The sequence below is a fragment of the Astatotilapia calliptera genome, chromosome 3, assembly GCF_964374335.1.
Source record: "Astatotilapia calliptera chromosome 3, fAstCal68.1, whole genome shotgun sequence".
Classification (NCBI taxonomy): Eukaryota; Metazoa; Chordata; class Actinopteri; order Cichliformes; family Cichlidae; genus Astatotilapia; species Astatotilapia calliptera.
This window is the reverse complement of record NC_137424.1, coordinates 73,772,523-73,787,064: the sequence shown is the minus strand read 5'-3', so window position 1 is coordinate 73,787,064 and position 14,542 is coordinate 73,772,523. Positions and strand designations below refer to the sequence as shown.

Below are 14,542 nucleotides of genomic sequence, written 5' to 3'. Positions count from 1 at the left end.
ATGTGGGGCCCATCTGGCTTCCCTAAGAAGCCTAAGAAATAACAGTTTCAGAAGTGTGGTCATTATAAAAGTGTTCGTGGATATGAGAGCTTATCTACAGATTAAAAGGCTGGGCATGATGAATAAGATCGAATGTGCCTGTGAGCCTGTGGATGTTATTATATCTACTCCTCACCCCAGGGCACTCTATGTGGTCCACATTATTGATGTCCAACCATGACCCAACTTTTACTTCACATGACGTTCAGCATTTGGATGGGGTAATTTATTGGACGTCATGTTGATGTCTATGACAGGTGCTGGAAGTTTACATGATTAATAAATGTCATAGCGTGTATCCACCAAGAAACGTCCCTCCGGGACAATCTCCTGATAAAAGGGTGTCAACTGCATTGAGGGACCGGTTGATCGAATCCATATCTGACTTGGGTTGTTTCCAGTGGGAAGATTACTTTTAAAATGTATTCCACTACAGATTACATGCCCCAAGTTAAGTTACTCAATGAGAGTAACATATTCTGAATACTTTTGATTACTTAATATATTGTTATGGTTTTTACAACTACACGAATGTACTATTGCTGTGTGATTTACTATTTTACTATTACTGAAGGTTACTCCCCATACCAATGCCAACTACATCTTTACATTTTGATATAAAATGAGTAACAGTAGGGTGGGCATTATGTAAGGCTGCACTTTTTCTAGTGACCTCATATAGAAAACTATTTCTGCATCAATAATGTGTTTTCTTCTTGTCTGTTAATAATCACAAGGAACTGCACATGCTTATTTGCAGCTAGCAGGTTGTTAATGCTATCCATCAAGTCTAAAATAAAAAGCATGTTAATACGTGGAGATCCTGAAGGCTGCTTCAAAAATGATCAGATTATATTTTAAATATTTGTTCAATTCTCTTCCAAACCCTAGCCTTCTGTTGTAAGTTTTGAGAGTCGACTAAAATAAAAATTAAACTGTTCTAACATCTCACCTGTTTGGTTTTATTACAATTGGTTTTCATGTAGTGAATTTAACTTACTTAACTGTATAAGGCTGATTAGACATTATAAAACAGATGATATGTAAAATCTAATTTTGCCAAAGTGCTTAAGATACCTTTTTTAAATTATTTTTTTTTCTTAAAGAAATCATACATCATGTGCAATTGTATATGCCATGTGTAATTACCATTGCAAATATTCTAAAAAGCTTGGACAGAAAAGCATCGGGACTTCTTTAAGTTACTTGAAGACGCTTCACCTCTCGCCCGAGAAGCTTCTTCAGTTCTAGGATCAAATGGTGGAGAGTCCCAGGTTTAAGCCATGTGGGAGTGTCCCCCAAAAAGGGACAGTGGACCCCTTAATAATCTTTAAACCATCTGTCTTCTCTGTCCTTCTATCTCCATCCATGTCCACTGTGAACAACCATCTTTGAACAGAGGTGGTGGTTTACGACACCAACTGTCTGCCATCTATAATCCCGTTCTGAGATCCCTTCCCAAATAAATGTAAATAAATATAAATAAATGCAAATAAATGTAAATGAGACGTTGAGTCTCAATGGGAATACAGTTGTTCTTCGCTATAATGCAGTTCCCCTTTCGCTGCCTCGCTGTTTGGCTGATTTTTTTTTTTTTTGTGTGTGTGTGCAACTTTGCATGCTTTTTTTTTTTTACAGCACATTGTGTTCTGCATCCTGATTGGCTGTAGAGCATTGTCAATCAATCAAAAACCGTGTCTTCTGTTCAGTACAGAATGCTTTCAGCTTGTCAAATTTAGATAAATCTTCGATCGCTAGCAGTGTGACTCTGAAGTTCTGTACTGTATGTTTGTAAGTTTTCTCCCCAACAAAAACAATGTCTCCTGATTACGGTAGCTTTAATGTTCTGACAATCCATCAAGTGTAGGGATGGGTATTGATATTTCGATACCCATCCCTAATCAAGTGTTGCGACTTCATAGCTTAATAAAGTCGTACTAAAACTTCTGACAGATTTTTGAGTGCTGTTTACTATATAAAATCAGTTTGAGGTCAGTAAGCACAACCAGAATTCATACCTCTAATTTGAGAAAAAATAAAAGGATTTTAAGTGCGTCTTATAGTCCAAAAACCATGTTACATGACTGTAGGGCACCATTAATAGTAATTATTATTACTATTCAATTATAATAATTAATAATAAGAATTTGTTAGTTCGATCTTTATTATTTATAGGAAAACATTTATATTTTTATTTCTCTAACTAATGTTTGGACTTGAAAACAGGGTTTGTTATTAATAATGGATTGCATTTATATAGTGCTTTTTGAGACCCTCAAAGCACTTTACAATTCCACTATTCATTCACACACTGGTGGAGGCAGCTACAGTTGTAGCCACAGCTTCCCTGGGGCAGACTGACAGAAGCGAGGCTGCCATATCGCGCCATCGGCCCCTGTGGCCATCACCAGTAGGCAACGGGTGAAGTGTTTTGGATAAGGACACAACGACCGAGACTGTCCGAGCCGGGGCTCAAACCAGCAACCTTCCGATTACAAGACGAAGGGCCAACTCTTGAGCCACAATCGCTCCTAAAATTATATTTGGTTTCATTCTATAATACTGGACTTATTTTTCTTCAAAGGTTTGAACTTTGGGAGTGTTTAAACAAGAGAGAAAAGTGTGAAAAGGTTAATGACTGTCTGAGAAAAGTGTATAACGTGTGTAGCGATGGGTTTCACAGCCTTAAATCATCTATAATAATTGTAAAAAATAAAGCGGACTTTGCGGGGTTTTTTTGGAATGTAACTTCCGCGATAAACAAACAACAAACAACACTTTACCAGTATGGATAAAGGTTAAATTAAAAAGTACTTTTTGTGCTATTTTACCTTGAAGAGTATTTAACCTTTGGAATAATCTCTTACAGACATATGTTCATAAGATTTCTTTTTTTTAAAGAAATAATTGTCTGAATCTTACATACAGATATAACAGAATAGCTTTAGTGTTTTGAGTATGAGTACTTGAGTATGAACATATACAAAATGCAGCAAGATAGTAAAGTAAAAGTAAAAGAAAAACCCAAAACAGTTTTATTGATTATAAAATGAGTTATATCGGATTCATATCAGCATTGGCAGATATCCAAAGTTTTGATATCAGTATCTGACATTAAAAAGTGGTGTTGTGCCATCTCTAAAACATAATATATGAGAGAAAGCATGTCACCGAATCTGGCAGACTGTGTGGAGTTTCATGAATGAACCCAAAGCAGAAGCTTGGAAATCAAAGCTTAATGTAGTAAGTAATGTAGTAAGTAATGTAGTAAGAGTGAGCCATTTATTTAGGCTGAAAGGGATACAAAGAAAAGGCCTGAGGAAACTACGGCAAAACTGACTGGGAAAACTAAACTAACAGTAAACATATGTATACCTGAACATGATGCACGTAGAAGGGAAACATGAACAACTGAGCAGACGTCCTGACAATGAAACGATTAATACAGAAGAGAGTAATTAGGAAGAGTGAAAACATCTGGGAAAACAGCTTTGATGAACAGACATAAAGACCCAGAGAAAGAAACACTAAACACAGTACTCGACACTGTCAAAGTAGAAGAGGAAACAACTTGTCACAGAAGCTGGGAGGGAGGAATGCTCAGGGAAACTAGATGTACACAACAGCAGGAGACATAAATAGAAGAAACTTGGTTAAGGGAAAAACCAGAACTAACCCAAATAATAGAAAACTAAAACATTCCAACACAAAGAAATCAGAAAAACACCATGAACTCAAAATGCTGGATCAAATGACAAAGAACTACAAAATAGCAGGCCTCTCGTTATCAGACACTCAGTCTCTGCATGCTGCATTTGCTTTCACTTTTTATTGAGATTAAACAGATAACAGTCCAGACGGAAATCTAATTAGTCCACTCTTCATTTCCCAACATCTGTTCTCTCACATGAGCATTGTTAAACAGAGAGCCAAACAGAGAGCCCTACTTAAAAACTGGTCCCAGAGTCTTTGACACAGGGTTTTCATTTTTTTGGTCTTTTTTTCTCTAGTTTTGTACTTTCAATCACCCTTTGAATATGGCTTTATATTTTGTTTTGATTTTCTATTTTCTGTTATTTCTTAACATTTTTGTGTCTTTCTCTCCACCGAAGGACCTCGGCTGGTCCCTCAACACCAGCTCCCTGCACAAGAAAGCCCAACAGCGTCTCTTCTTTCTGAGAAGACTGAGAAAGGCCCGGCTTCCACCACCGATCCTGACCACCTTCTATAGAGGAACTATCGAGAGCATCCTGAGCGGCTGCATCACTGTCTGGTTTGGGAACTGTGCCATATCGGACCGCAAGACCTTACAGCGGATAGTGGGAACAGCAGAGAAGATCATCGGGGTCTCTCTCCCCTCTATTGAGGACATCTACACCACACGATGCATTCGCAAAGCCACCAGCATTGTGACACCCCTCTCACACACTCTTCACACTCCTGCCATCTGGAAAAAGGTACCGAAGCATTTGGGCACACACATCCAGACTGTGCAACAGTTTTTTTCCACAAGCCATCCGTCTCCTCAGCAAAAAGGGACTGACTGATAAACACACACACACACACATTATCACTCAGCTTAACTCAACTACCTCAAAACATTGAGACTGGACTGACTAATCAACACAAGCGCAAACACACTGACCTACACCACCAAACCATCGCACACACCAACCTGTAAATGCTCTTTGCACAATATTATTACTGGACTTTTTGCACTAACTTCTGCACTTCCTAATTTTTGCTGCTACACTAAGGAATGTTTACTGTTCCTCCACTACCTCAACTCATCATCACAAAACCTTATTATTATGTTACGTTGTGTTTTTCTATCATTCTGTCACTTTGCTGCTCTTGTTTGCACATTTGCACGTGCACTTTGTTGTCTGCTGTCTGATAACAAAAAAAAAGTCTTCCTTAGATAGTTAGATAGTTTTTTTGTTAATTTATGTTGTAATTTATGTCAGTCTGTCAGTCTGTCTTGTCTCTGCAAACTAGCTAACTAGGCCTCTTAGTTAGCTAGTTTAGTGTTATCTGTTAATTTATGTTGTAAATTTATGTTAAATGTAGCACCTTGGTTCCTGGAGGAATGTTGTTTCGCCTCACTGTGTACTGTTTAACTGTATATGGTTGAAGTGACAATAAAGCCAACTTGACTTGACTTGACTTGACACTTTATTTTCTTTATTTTCTTATTCCTTATGCAAGTTCCTTTCATTGTTCCTTTAGCTCTGTGCTCCTGTTTCAATGTTATTTAAGTTTATTCTGTTTTTGTTTGTTCATGACTTAATTTTAGTTTTAAAATGGGATTTATTGTCAAATCTAACTTTTTCCTTATTCCTTATTTACAGCCTGTAAGATTTTCTGTTATCTTTAACTAAAAAATACTGCTGGTGACCATTACTACCCATCTGCCTCCTGGTAAATAACTCAAAATGTTAGAAATATTCCAGTGTTAGAAAATCAGCACTGCTCAGTGTTAGCCATTGTTAATCTTCAAAACTGACTAGGTTACTTTTAAACATATAACACTGTCAAAAGTGTTAATTTAACACTCAACAGTGTTGTATTTAACACTCAGAGGTGTGGACCCATATAGACACTCTCTAGTGTTAATTTAACACTGGAGATTTTGCTGTGTAGATATGATACAAACCACTGCAGCGCAGTACCTGTAATACCTACAGCATGTTCTAATCGCTCTGATAGGATATTATGGTCAACAGTATCGAACGCTGCACTGAGGTCTAGCAGGACAAGCACAGAGATGAGTCCACTGTCAGAGGCCATAAGAAGATCATTTGTAACCTTCACTAAAGCTGTTTCTGTGCTGTGATGAGCTCTGAAACCTGACTGAAACTCTTCAAATAAGCCATTCCTCTGCAGATGATCTGTTAGCTGTTTGACAACTACTCTTTCAAGGATTTTTGATATGAAAGGAAGGTTGGAGATTGGCCTATAATTAGCTAAGACTGCTGGGTCTAGAGATGCTTTTTGAGTAAAGGTTTAACTACAGCCAGCTTGAAGGCCTGTGGTACATAGCCGATTATTTGAGATAGGTTGATCATATTTAAGATTGAAGCATTAATTAATGGCAGGACTTCTTTGAGCAGTTTTGTAGGAATGGGGTCTAAAAGACACGCTGATGGTTTGGAGGAAGTAATTATTGAAGTTAACTCAGAAAGATCAATTGGAGAAAAAGAGTCTAACTTAACATCAATGGTACTAAGAGTAACTGTAGATAATATTACATCTGTGGGATGATTATTGGTAATTTTTTCTCTAATGATAAAAATTTTATTTGTGAAGAAGTTCATGAAGTCATTACTGGTTAACGTTAAAGGGATGGTTGGCTCAAAAGAGCTCTGACTTTTTGTCAGCCTGGCTACAGTGCTGAAGAGAAACCTGGGGTTGTTCTTATTTTCTTCAATCAGTGATGAATACTAAGATGTTCTGGCTTTGCGGAGGGCTTTCTTATAAAGCAGCAAACTATTTCTCCAGGCTAAATGATGATCCTCTAAATTTGTGACACGCCATTTCCTCTCCAGATTACGAGTCATCTGCTTTAGGGTACGTGTTTCAGAATTATACCACGGAGTCAGGTACTTCTGATTTGAGGCCTTAGTTTTCACCGGAGCTACAGTATCCAGAGTCGTACGTAGTGAGGAGGTGAAATTATTAACAAGATAATCGACCTCTGTTGGAGTAGTATTCAGATAGCTGCTCTGCTCTATGTTGGTACAGGGCATTGGAGATGATAACAGTGGGTGGATTATATTCTTAAACTTTCAGAAAGACATCTACTGTGATAAAGTCTACTCTTCACCGCTGTGTAATCAATTATTGTAAATGTTATCAGGAAATGATCAGACAGGAGAGGGTTTTCAGGAAACACTGTTAAATGTTCAGTTTCTATGCCATATGTTAAAACAAGATCTAGAGTGTGATTAAAGTGGTGGGTGGGTTCTTTTACATTTTGAGAGAAGCAAATTGAGTCTAATAACAGATTAAATGCCATGTTGAGGCTGTCATTTTTAGCATCTACATGGATGTTAAAATCACCCACAATAATTATTTTATCTGAGCTCAGAACTAAATTAGGTAAAAAGTCTGAGAAATCAGACAGAAACTCTGTGTAAGGCCCAGGTGGACGATAGATGATAACAAGCAAGACTGGTTTCTGAGTTTCACAGCTGGGGTGGACAATGTTAAGCATCAGGCTTTCAAATGAATTAAAAGTCTGTCTTGGTCTTTCATTAATTAATAGGCTGGTGTGAAAAATTGCTGCCACACCGCCCCCTCGGCCTGTGCTTCGAGATTTCTGGTAGTTAGAATGACTCGGGGGTGTTGATTCATTTAAACTAACATAATCATCCTGCTGCAACCAGGTTTCTGTAAGGCAGAGTAAATCAATTTGTTGATCAATTATTAAGTCATGTACTAACAGAGACTTGGAGGAGAGAGACCTAATATTTAATAATCCACATTTCACTGTTTTACTCTTTGGTTCAGATGTGGATACTGTATTGTTCTTTCTTTGTAATTGTTTATGTTTAAGTTGTTTGTTGCTGGTTTTTAGTTTGTTTTTTGTCTGTTTGGGAGCTGACACAGTCTCTATGGAGATGGGTTTTTGGGGGGGTAGCAGGAGGAGAGAAGCTGCAGAGGCGTGTAAGACTGCAACTCTGCTTCCTGGTCCCAACTCTGGATAGTCATATTTTGGGGGGTTTAATAAATTTGTCCATATTTCTAGAAATGAGAGCTGCTCCATCCAAAGTGGGATGGATGCCATCTCTCCTAACAAGACCAGGTTTCCTCCAGAAGGTTTGCCAATTATCTATGAAGCCCACATCGTTTCTGGGACACCACTCAGACAGGGACAAAAGGACCCCCTGATGATCCTCTAATCGCCTGAGCCAAGGTGTGAAACTGGGTGTGGGCCCCAATCAGCCAGAGTTTCGGGTGTGTTCATTGTGAAACCTGGCCCCACCTTATCATGCGAATTCCTGAGGTCAGATGGCCCAGGATGTGAGTGGGCGTTAAGGCGTCTGGGAAGGGATCTCAAAACTGGATTATAGATGGCAGAGAGTTGGTGTCGTAAATCCCCGCCTCTGTTCAAAGATGGTCGCTCACAGTGGACATAGATGCTTCTTTCACTCCTCTCTCAAACCATCTGTCCTCTCTGTCCAAAATGTGAACATTGGCATCCTCGAAAGAGTGTCCTTTATCCTTAAGATGCAGATGGACTGCTGAGTCTTGTCCTGTGGAGGTGGCTCTTCTGTGTTGTGCCATGCGCTTGTGAAGTGGCTGTTTGGTCTCTCCAATGTAGAGGTCTGGGCATTCCTCGCTGCACTGTACAGCATACACCACGTTGTTAAGTCTGTGTTTTGGCGTTTTGTCTTTCGGGTGAACCAGTTTTTGTCTGAGCGTGTTGCTGGGTCTGAAATGCACCGGGATGTCATGCTTGGAGAAAACTCTCCTGAGTTTTTCTGATATGTCACGGGGTGGAAAGGGACAAGTTATTTAATTTTTTGCATGTTTTGTTGTGTTTTACCTTTTTAATATTTTAATATGAAGTGTATTTACTTAGTTTTTATATTGCATGTATTGGTCATGTTTTGTGCAGTAGTTATGTTGTTGCATGTTTTCGTTATACCATCAAATTGTCCTGGAAAGACTCCGCCCCTACCTGATAGTAAACTGATCACACCTGTGAGAGATCCCAGAGGCCAATAAGAGGGCCTGGCAGATCAAAGGAAGGGGGTTCGACCGAGAGGCAAGAGAGGACCGAAGCATGAAGGCACCCATGAGTGTCACGGGAACCCACGAGAGCCTGGAGTGACACGGAGGCTTAAGAGATGGGGCCTGAGAGGCCTGACGTGAGGCTTTTAGATAATTTACAGACACCAGCGCGGAGAGGACCAGCGCGCAGAGACTCCAGCGCGCAGAGACCCCAGCGCGGAGGGGCACCAGCACGCAGAGAGCGACAGTACCAGCGAAGACAGCACCAGCGGAAGCCACGAGACGGCTGTGCCGATTTCCAGTTTTAAAGAAGTGGCGGAGTTGAGAGCTCTTCGACTTATCCCCTTTTTATGAAGTAAACCTGTCTGGAAAGAATAGTGACTGCCGCTTCCTCTCCTTCTTCAGCATATCGGGGCGTGAGTGCGAGAGGGAGGCGAGGACTCCGCTGGTTCCTTTGGTTATACCACTTGCTGGATTTCTTAGCTCCCTGGGACTTTTAGGTCGTGGCGCAGGCCACTGGACTTTTAATGTTGTGCTTTATTGATTTTTATTGTGTTACCCCTTGGCCAAGGTTGTTTTAATTTATTTTACATTCTTAACTATTTAAATATAATAAATTATATTTTTAATCATACAGTTTTAATGTGTGCTTTCCCTTGGCGGCTCCACTGCTCTGCCCGTTTTGAGGAAGGTTTCCTTCCTTTAAAAAAACACAAAACACTGTGGAAATAAAATCAGCCTCCCGCATCCGTTACAGATACACCGGCTACATAGGGGATGACAATGTTGTTGCGTCTGTCCTTCTTATCCTCTCTCGCTGGTGTCTGGTCTTCTTTTCTGTGCCTCTTTGCTGACTTTAAGAACGCCCATTTAGGATAGCCGCACGTTTTGAGTGCTTCCTTTAGATGTGTGTGTTCCGTCTTTTTTCCTTCAGGCTTACAGGGAACATGTTTGAACAGAGGCGGGGGTTTACGACACTAACTCTCTGCCATCTATAGGGCTTTGGAGAGTGATGTCACGGGGGTCGGCGTGGAAAGGATTTTGGCCCGATCCGCCATTTTGGGGGTCTAGCGCAAGTGAAAAGGGAGCGAAGGCACACACAACAGCCATGGTTGGTATTTGCTGAGTGGTCGGCTGCAATGTTCGATCACACAACCGGCAAGAGAATAAGGTTGAAAATGGTTTATCTTTTCATTCTTTCCCAACCTGGAAGCAACATGAGCAGCTCGTGTATCGATGTTACCAAACGAAGGCGTCTAGTCTGGATAGCAGCTGTGAGACGAGCTGACTTGCAGTTCTCTTCCATCTCCAAATATCTGTTGGTGCTCCAGACATTTTCATTCCGGTAAGTTCTAAATGTGTTCATATCTTTATAGCCTATTAGTTTTATTTTCTATGCGCTCTGAGCTCATAGCAAATTAGAACAAACATCCTACTGAGTGATTTTGCAGAACTACCTTCTATTTATAGAGTTGCTAATTATTTGGCATTATTGCAGCAAACCAGTCTATGACATGGATGAAACACATCGTGACTGAGTTCCAGCGCTACACAAGGGACCTGCTTCAAACATACCACCATGCCAATCAGATTACTTCTTCCATGTGAGGGTGAAGAGGTGACCCTCCTGGATAAGATGGTGAAGGTTTGCTGCGTTTGGTGAACAGTGTGATAATAAAACCAGGGAAGAATGAAACCTGCTCCTGTTAAATGTTCTTAAGTCTTGTGCTGTTAAAATTGCTGTATTTTTTTCAAAAGATACAGTAAATAAAGTAACGTTAGTAGTGGGTGATATCATGTAAACACTCATGATTTGGTGTAAACATTTTGTCATTTGTAAACTATAAATGACATGGATTCTACATTGTAACTGATGTGATGTTATATAAGGTGGTTTTAATAAAATTAAAAAAAAAAAAGAGGCAAAAATTAGTTTGTTTCTTTATTCAACTTTTGAACAGTGGGACTCAGTCAGTATATATTCAGTAAATGCAAATTATTTACACGGCAGTGCACTACAGGCATAAATCTAGACCCCTAGATAAAACATGATGGGTCATTCCCACAACCCACAGCTTTACTGTGTTCCAGCAAAGTATCCAATAGCAGTGACAACTCCTCCACAGTAGCAGGTGGGATTTTTCTGTTTTGAGGACGGCTCCTTTTACTTGTCACTACAGATGGTCTGTTTATGTTTTGATCAAGAGCCTTTTTTTTGGGCAGCTGAAGAGGAGAAGTCCATCTTATGGCCAACCTCTGACTGTATCTTGGTCATATTACCCAGCAAAACCCAGTATGCAGGTTCATCTGTAACAGTCCTTGTGCCACAGATCAACACTGTTGCTTCTACATTAAACAGTTGAGCAGTGACGTGGCTGCAGGTCTCTGTGACTCCGGCCATACAGCTGCAGTGGGCGGCTTCAACCTTCCCTGTGATGCTCACAGTGACCCATGGCTGCAATGCTGGTTCATTCAGTCTTTGAGAGTGCAGGACCTGAAACACACACAGACAAAGTTCATTTAAAGACAAGAACTATGAGCCAAGGCCGACACAAATGTGTTTTATCTACTTTATCATAAATGTAACAAAGTGTTTAGAAAGTTAGCACAAACATGTAATTTTTCATTTCTTTATGTGTCCATCTATAGAACGCTGCATGTTATAGTGTAAACCTGCCTGTTCTCTGTCAGAAACCTGCCTGCAGAAAATGAACCTAAAGTATGTAATCCAAGGATGTCATCACTTTAGAGATGGAGAAAGCATAAAGTGACAATTATGAATCACTTAATATAATAAGGAGATTCTGCAGGTTATTAATCAATCTATAAAACTAAAATAAAATGTATTTTTAGTGACACAGGATACAAACATGGAAGCAAGATCTGTAATTAGGATTTTTTATAATAAATATGAATAAATTAGTGCAATTTCTTTAACCATAGAGAATAACTAAATCCTTCAGGACAATGTCACATCAATGCACTGAACTCACTATGTTATCCATCTAACAGCCTCCACATGTTCTCACTGTAATTTCCCCTCATGAATGAATTTATGCTGCACTAATCTGAATGTTTGGAGAGAAATCAAACGCGTTTCACTCGCAGTACTCGAGCTGACTTACCTTTGTTTGAATGACGACTTGTACGCGCTGACTCCACAGATAAGGTCCGAAAATATGTCAGGCTACGTCTATAGCGCTAGGTGTTCGGGGTTTCTACTCCACGGCCGTGTTTCATACGGGTCCACATTTCCAATGCACGCTATTTTCTGCAAGTACCGCTGCTTCGCCTCTGGATGCAATCGGTCTCTATACAGTCAATTCTCTTTTGAGCTGCTTTTAAGCATCTTTCTTGTAGTCGTCGTTCCAACACAGTGTGTTTGTTTTGATTCGTAGACCCCGAAAATGGCGCTGCGCTCCCACAATGCATTGCGGCGTGACGTCAACTCCAAAGCCCTATAATCTAGTTTTGAGATCCCTTCCCAGACGCCTTAACGCCCACTCACATCCTGGGCCATCTGACCTCAGGAATTCGCATGATAAGGTGGGGCCAGGTTTCACAATGAACTCACCCGAAACTCTGGCTGATTGGGACCCACACCCAGTTTCACACCTTGGCTCAGGTGATTAGACGATCATCAGGGGGTCCTTTTGTCCCTCTGTGGGGGGTTACTCCCACTAGGTTTATATCTGGGACTCTCCACCATTTGACCTTAGAACTGAAGAAGCTTCTCGGATGCGAGGTGAAACGTCTTCAAGTAACTTAAAGAAGTCCAGACGCTTTTCTTTGCAAGCTCCTTTGACTACGATGACCTGGATGACTGAGAACCTTCACAGACAAGACAACACATTAACTACACATTCCAAACACGCTAAATGTCACAAGTCTCTCACACCTCAAAACTCGCTCTCTCTCTTTCTGCTGTCTCTCTCTCTCACTCTCTCCGTCACTCCTAAAACTTCCCCCGTTTTTTTTTTTTTTTTTTTTGTCATAAGCAGAGAGTGCTTGCTAGCGCTGTCCTTAGACAGTAAACGTGACGGAACTATTGCGAAAAAACACTGCGTATATATTGTTTATCATTACTCTGGTTTTACGTGGCCTATCAACACAGTTTAAAAACTGGTATATATCACCTTGTTGTTTTGTCTTTAAGTGGTCATGTGATTGACTTACCACGACTACAGAGTGCGGCTGGGTGACGATGAGGAGGAAGCATAGTCCTAAACAGAAGCGGGTGTGTCGCCAAGCATAAAATACCAGGAATGTGCATCAGGAATAAGAAAATAAAGACCCATAAACACTAAGAAATAACAGAAAGCAAAATATGAATAAAGAATTAAAAATAATAATAATAATAATCCAAGCTACAAAGGCAGGAGTTTCCTGGAATACTTAGTGTAAGTATCAGTTCTGAGGAAGTGAAATGCTGCTGGAATGTTTTATTTATATGATGTTTATCTGCGGATGGGTGGGACCTTAATTAAGGTCTTTAGGTAAATTTAGGGGATTTTCTTTTTCTAGCTGTTGTGGTGACTGATAGACAGCTGTGATGATTTGGAAGTTTTTGTTTTGCAGTTTGACCACAGAGTACTGTGCAAAAGACTTGAACCACCCCTAACTTCTTTGTCTCCTTAGAATGGAAACAAAGACTTTTTTCACATATGAAATCTTAAGAAACAGGAGCAGCTTTCTGAAGCTTCTCTTTGGACACTGGCTGCTTTTTCACTCATTTTCAGTCTTTGTAGCTCACAGACTATTTTGTTTATGTAAGACTAATAATGACTCTTTCAAGCAAAAAATCATTTCTAAAAAATGTCAAAGATAACAAAACTTGAAAGACAGAATAGATTTTTACTGAAATGATTCCTAACCAGCTTTCAGCTGAAAACAAAAACAATCAAGACGTCTATTAAGTTGCTTAAAGGCATTTCAGAAACAGTTTTGTCTGTAAAAGAGAGCATTCAACAGGTATATATGTAACTCTTTATTAACACTTACATATTGATAATATAATTGTCTTTAAAAAAATGTTTTTATTAAAAATATTTATATATATATATGAAAAAATCTTTTTTAAAGTGTTTATAAAGGCACAGTGGACACATGAACCAAGCAAAAAAACCCAAAAACAAACCCAGTGTTTAACCCTTGGATGCACAACCTACCAGTACCTACACTCTTCCACGAGTGGAGTCAAAAATGACCCCATATAGAAACAATGCGTTTTGCTATAAACTCGGTTGTTATTCTTCAAAATCTTTAAAACGAAGAGTTGTAATATTTTCATATTTGAGGTATTCCTCATAAAACATGATTGTGACATGAGGCCCTTTGCATTTTTATTTATTTTTTCATTAATTTTAAGAAATTGGAGATTTTGTATCACTTCTATCACTTTTGTATGCTTGCTCGGCCTACAGTGCAGAAGCTGGGTCTTCCCTCTGAAAGGCACAAGTTGTTCATCCGCTGTAACACAATCATTGAGGATGAATTTCTGCCTGCAGTTGACCAGGAACAGGCCCCATATGTAGAAAGGAAAGCTGCCACGTGGTTTGTATTCAGTCGGTAGGCTCTGGTCCTCTTGTCATCAAAGTGCAAGAAACGGCAAATAGCTTGTTATCTTTGAATTGACATAGTGGCCTTGTACAATGGGTTATGCAGAGGACTCCCCAAAAACACACCGACTGGTACATCCCAGTTCTTCTCACTTCCTGCAAGAACGGTCAATCAAATGAAGGCTTGGAGCTTATGTTTGATTATA

At 39.7% G+C, this 14,542-nt stretch overlaps 1 protein-coding gene and 1 long non-coding RNA gene across 2 annotated transcripts in view; one reads left to right on the top strand and one right to left on the bottom strand.

Moving 5' to 3' along the window:
• LOC113018854 (uncharacterized) overlaps positions 1–14,542 on the top strand; it is a 192,201-nt gene that overhangs the window by 62,026 nt on the left and 115,633 nt on the right. The gene's annotated exons all lie outside the window — the stretch shown is intronic.
• Positions 10,708–13,181, bottom strand: LOC145425835 (uncharacterized). Its single transcript, XR_013906595.1, has 2 exons — positions 11,904–13,181; positions 10,708–11,272 (listed from the first exon to the last, which is right to left on the bottom strand). It is a non-coding gene; the product is annotated as an uncharacterized LOC145425835 (long non-coding RNA).